Raw genomic sequence first — 6,000 nt, forward strand, 5'->3', positions numbered from 1 at the left:
AGTTTTACTACTTGTTAACTATATGAATGTAGGCAAGTTTCTTAATCTGTATTTTGTCTCTTCACCTCGAAAACAGAGTGATGGTAATAGTATCTGTATTTGAGAATTGTCAGAAGTGAGACAACTTTAGAACCTTGATAAACAACTCAATAAATAATTATTTAAATAAAAAATTATTCAATTAAAGGTTCACAGGTAATGGATGCTAGAGCTAGTGAATAACATGTAGTAAATGTACCAAAAATTAACCAACTATAGTGAGTAAAACTTTTCTGGGAGAATCATGTCAACAAAAAGGATTTACAGTAAGTCTAGGATAACTGAACAAAATATAAAAATATACCTGGCAATGACCAGAAGAGAATGCTATTTGAATTCAAGGACTACAACTAATTTTTCAAAGAGAAATATTCTAAGAATAGAGAAGGAATTTCAACTGTCCTAACTTGAAAGAAAAATTCCTCAAGACTACCCGTTTTCTTTCTTCTAATTATATGTTCACCAAACAAACCCCTGATTGGTCATTTTCTCTCCTGAGTACATTAATCAACCATGGTAAAATACCCTGAGTGAATTTTCCATACAAGTTATTCTTTCTAGATTTAATTCTCTTTATAGATTGATAAATTGGGATTCTGAAGTGCCTGTCAGTTTCTCTGGGTCTTCCTAACATGTTGATCCTCAAGAGGTTAATTAGCTCTGGTGGAAATGATGAAGTTGAGTTTCTGAACCTACAAAGTGAAGAATCTGGCTTTGGATATTGTATTACAGCTCTCTATGCATGCAAGTAACACAAATCAGAATAAAATGGCTTAACAAAAAAGGGAAGCAAGTTAATATAAAAGAGAAGGTTTTGATGCAATAGGAGGGCAAGAGTGTAGTGCAGATTCAGGAAACCAAAAGAAGCCATTCATATCCAAGCAGGATGCTTTCCCAGTTGCTTGCTGCTGCCTCCCTACAGACAGCCACATTCTTTTTCTGCAGACCAGCATTCCCTGCTGCTTACTTTACAGAACTGCCCTTAGGCCTAAGCAAGTTCTCAACACAACCCTGCACCTCAGAAGGGTCCACGCTTTAGAAAACTTCCCTTGAAATATTCTAAGTCCTCTCAGTGCCCTGTTCTGTGGAGGTCCTGGCAATGGAAACCCTGACATTGCTGTCATTTGCCAGTGGTGGTGATACCGGGGTTCTTGTTTACAGAGTTGAAGAATGAACTTCACTAGCACTCACAGTAGGCAAGCAAGCAAAAGGCTTTTTATTGATAGAAGTAAAGATACAGAACTCTAAGGCATATACTGGGAGGGGCAAAACTGCTGGTAATGGGCTCAGGTCTAGGGGTTTTATGCCTGTTGAATGACTAGGGAGAGAAGCTGTTTTCCATAGGTTCCCTTGAGAATACCAGCTATATTTCAGCCAATCATACTAAAGGTCATTTCTATTTTTAACTAGTATGCCTTGGCCAAGCTACATGAGCTGTGAACTACATCACTTACAGTCAGTAAAATGGTTCTTTATCAGGGAGGCTCATGGAAACCTTCTTATACATTGTTGCATTGTTTCAGCTACAAGTCTCCTGTTCTCCACATTCCTAAAGTCCTTAGTAAGCATCTCTTTTGTCCTTTCCAGGGCCCTTACCTTGCTCATCTGGATAGGGGCTGTTCTCTATTCCTTCCCTGTCTCACTGGGACTGGCCAGGTGGACAGGCCATCCTGGCTGATACACCCTAAACCTGGACCAGGACCTTATTGGCCTTGGTCTCTGTTTGTCCCTTTCAGGGCCCTCTCAACAATAGCTCCCCTACCCACTATGCTTGGGGTCCACCCCAGGGGCCTCTGGAACTCTGAATGTACACCTATGGGTAGCTTCTGACTCAATGGTGGTGCTGTTTCCGGACAAGCTGAAGCTCCCCCTAACCAGGATAGTATTTCTTTCACGAGGCTGCATCAAGTTTTGGCCACAAGCACAGTGTTGATTTGCTGATTTACAAGTGATTTTCACTAACACTGACACAAGACAAGTTCTGGCCTTTGGTTAGCTGTTGCTTTCCTTGGGCTGGAGCCACCTGTTTGTGCTGGTGCATGGACTCTCTCCTGTCCTTGTTCAGACTCAGAAGCCTCCTGGTGGAGATAAGCCCAGGAAGGCATGGGGACAGCAGTAGTCCCTTCTCCTGGGATCCCTGCTACCAGCCTGCTGCTGATGCCCAGGGAAGTCACACCAACCTTTTACAAGCTATGTGTTACATGTCAGGTAGTCCTGGTTGTGGGCATGCTTGTCCCCTTCCAGGGCTTTCTAGTCTGTAGTGCTGCAAAGCCGATGGGCCCTTCCTATCAAAGCTGTTTCTTTTCTTTTTTTGTGGAAGTATAATTGACGTACAATATTATATTAGTTTCATAGTACAACATAGTAGATTTGATAGTTATTTACATTGTAAAATGATCACCACAATAAGTCTAGTTATCATCTATCACCATACAAAGTTTTTACAATATTACTGACTATATTCGCTATATTGTACATTACATCCCTGTCTTATTTGTGACTAGAAAATTGTACCTCCCAATCACGTTTACTTACTTCATCCACCCTATACCATCCTCCCCCTTATAACCATCAATTTGTTCTCTGCATAGATGAATCTATTTCTGTCTTGTTTTTGTTTGTTTTGCTTTCAAAGTCTTTTCTTGCCTTTAATCAATGTGGTGACATCCTGCTCTCTTGGATTGGTCTTAAGCCCTGTGGCACATGTGATGGATATGGCTTGCTTGTATGGAACTGCTCTTCTTACTCTTCCAGGGCCCCTCACCTTTCCTCACTACTAGTAACTGGTGTGTGAAAGACAGGGCCGAGGTCACTATTAAAAGGATTACCTTCTAGCAATGCAATGATTAAGTCATGGACAGTTCAACTAAAGACATGATTAGATTTGTTCTATGTTAATGCCTTCAATTCTATAAATAAATGGTATAAAATTCTAAATGATAAATTTAACATGACCAGAAAACAGGACAATTATTTACACTTTCCTATATTCTCTGGGTAAGATTTGTGTTTGTGGTCATAATCAACAAACACATTAACAACATTTGTGAGTCATTGGAAGCCAGGATTCACAGGCAACACAATAGATGTTGCCATGAGATGAGTAATGATATAATCAGCATTGAATGAATGACATTAGAGAACTGCAGAGGCAAGAATATCTATATTGCTTAAATTTAAAAAGGTTCCAAAGAGCCATAACATTGTGAATAGTAATAATTTTGCTACCTTTTTCTTTCACTGGGATATGTGAAATTAGCCAGGAATGGGATCTTTGACAATAAATAATGCAAAGAAGTGGATCCTGGAAACTAGGAAAATTTTTTATGTGTACTGATTGGACAATAAATATCCATATAAGTACCTTTTTCTTGCCCTAAATAAATATCAACAAATCACTGTACCTCACATGGGCCCTTTACTTTTTAAATTATTTCTATACTCCAATTGTTTTATAATCAAATAATCAAATCAAACCATGCGATAGATAACTTCCATCCTGCCCACCCCCAAGTATTTCCCCAGGTCTCCTTGTATACCTAGAGACAGCCCCGGACAGGCAGAAGATAAAGCATCTATGTTTATATATATATCTTCAATTCAAGAGATTCCCAAATGGAATCTCTTAGGCCCAACTTCAGAGTTCCAGACAAAGGCTGCAGTTGCTAGATGGAGTTAGATCCAATCCCCGTGACAGGTGACCATGAGCATGGTGTAATGACCAACCCTGACTGCCAGGAGGCACCTCTCTGGGAAAAGGGTAGCGCACAGAGAAAGGAAAAAGTAATCGGTTCTTGTATTAGTTTTCCATTGCTGTGTGACAAATTGTCACAAACTTAGCAGATTAAAGCAACATATTCTATTATCTGAGTTTCTGTAAGTCAGGAGTCTGAGCATGGCTTATTCTCTGCTTAGGGTCTCATCAAATAATATTCAAGATATAGGCTGGAACAATTTCATCTGAGGCTTAGGGTCATCTTTCAGGCTCATTTAGATTGTTGACAGAATTCAGTTCCTTGCAGCTGGTAGACCAAGGTACCCACTTTCTTGCCAGAAGTATGTGACTATTCATAAACATTAAACCCTCTCTGAGGATATTGTCACAAATTTCTATAATTCAGAATAAATGTGCAGAAAGAAATGACAAGAAATTATTAAACATTATTTACTTAGTATATTTTACAATTTGACATGGAAATTCAGTGGATTAAGAGATGTGAGTATACATATGTACACACTTCACAAATCTACAGCTTAAATGCTTTTTGTTCCATGCAAACCCGTAATGGGAAATTTTTTTGCCAGCTGGTGTTCCAGAGTCCTTTATAAGTTAATCATAGTATTTACTAGCCATGTGGGAGTGGAGAAATATAATTAATTAAATCAAGGAGGCTGGCCCTGCTGGAGACTGGAAAGGCAGAGCACGTATAAGGTATCAGTTGTAAATCTAATGCAGTGCTTTCCTGAGCACATACGTTAAAAAAAAAAGTGAACTATACTGAGATTACATGCAGATTTATGGGGAAAATTACATTAAAATTAGAATAAAAATTTATGCAAGTTTTCATCAGTCTTTGGCAGAGATACAATATTTTAACTGACAAAGGACATCACAGTTGTTCCATGTCAGGAGGATTGGGATGCTCAATGCTAACAGCCCATTCATTCATTCATTCACTCACTCAACAGGACAGAGCTGGATATTGTAGCTACAAAGGGGATGATATCACTTCCCCTTTCCTTAAGGTGCTCACAGAGTGCTAGTGGGTACATATGTAAAGAGATAGAAAGTAAGTGTAGCACCATCAGGATATTATGGGCATTCCTAGGTGGAACAGCTCTCCCAGTTCATGTGTGGGGAAGGGAAATGCACCAGGGGTATTTCATTACAAGGAATGGAAACCAAATCTTGATAAAACCTATCAGGGCTGGGACAGGAGTGAGGCAAGCAAGTCACAGGGGGCATGAAATTTAAGGAGGTCAAGTGCTGAGTTTTGGAAGTATCACCTAGAGTGAGTGCCTCTTTAAATTATGTGCATCACACATATGGTTCACCATAGTCCTGGTCCTGTTTTATAAACCTTCTTTCTTACCTTTAGTCAAAAACTTTTTCCCCTAGTTTTCTTTCCAGTGAAAAACAGTTGAAAAACTCATTCACACTGATGTAAATAACAACAATTTAGAATACACATTCTTTTAAAGTAATTTTTAATTTAGCAGAAATCAAGTCCTTAAATCTCATGTGGGTAAAATTGCAGTATTTCCAGACTCTCTTACCTGGCCTTAGTGCAATCCCCATATCAATAGGTATTTCCAAGGGGTGGAGAGAAGTAATCCATCTCCATATCAATAGGTGATTACATTGCTAGGGGAAGTGAGGGCATATCTGGACCAAAGAGGGGCCCTTTTTCCATCTGGGTCATGAGAGACACAGGCGAGCAGAAGTTGACGACTGCTTGTAAACAATTAATGGGTTTCTCCCAATTTATTTCTCTCTTTGACTGATTTTGGCTTCAAAGGTTATTTGCTCTGGGCTGGGAATGTATTTTCCCCCTGCGAGTTACACTTGGTGGTAGTTGGCAGGAACTCTGAACTCAAAATCTGTCTTTATGGGGATGATGCTTGGGCAGGCTACCCTTAGAGATGGTGCGGAGTGCCTTGTGTGCTCTGAGAGGGATGTACACTGAGTCCTGCAGCAATATGGGACATACTAAAGGGGCCAATACCCCTTGTCAGGTGGCAGATAGGCTATATTGGGCTGCTGTCCTTATCAGAAGGATATTGGTATGCCATGACTTGTGAGGACAGAACTACTGGACTGTTGGTTGCTTTTCTGCATGTCATGCAGATTAGCAGATGACTAAAAGGGACCTAGAGTGTCTCTTTGCAGCCTATAGTTGGTTGCAGTTGATGAGAGTGATCAAGGCACCCACTTTACTGAACATGCATTACGAGAATGGG

Source organism: Manis javanica, chromosome 4 (assembly GCF_040802235.1).
Source record: "Manis javanica isolate MJ-LG chromosome 4, MJ_LKY, whole genome shotgun sequence".
Taxonomy (NCBI): domain Eukaryota; kingdom Metazoa; phylum Chordata; class Mammalia; order Pholidota; family Manidae; genus Manis; species Manis javanica.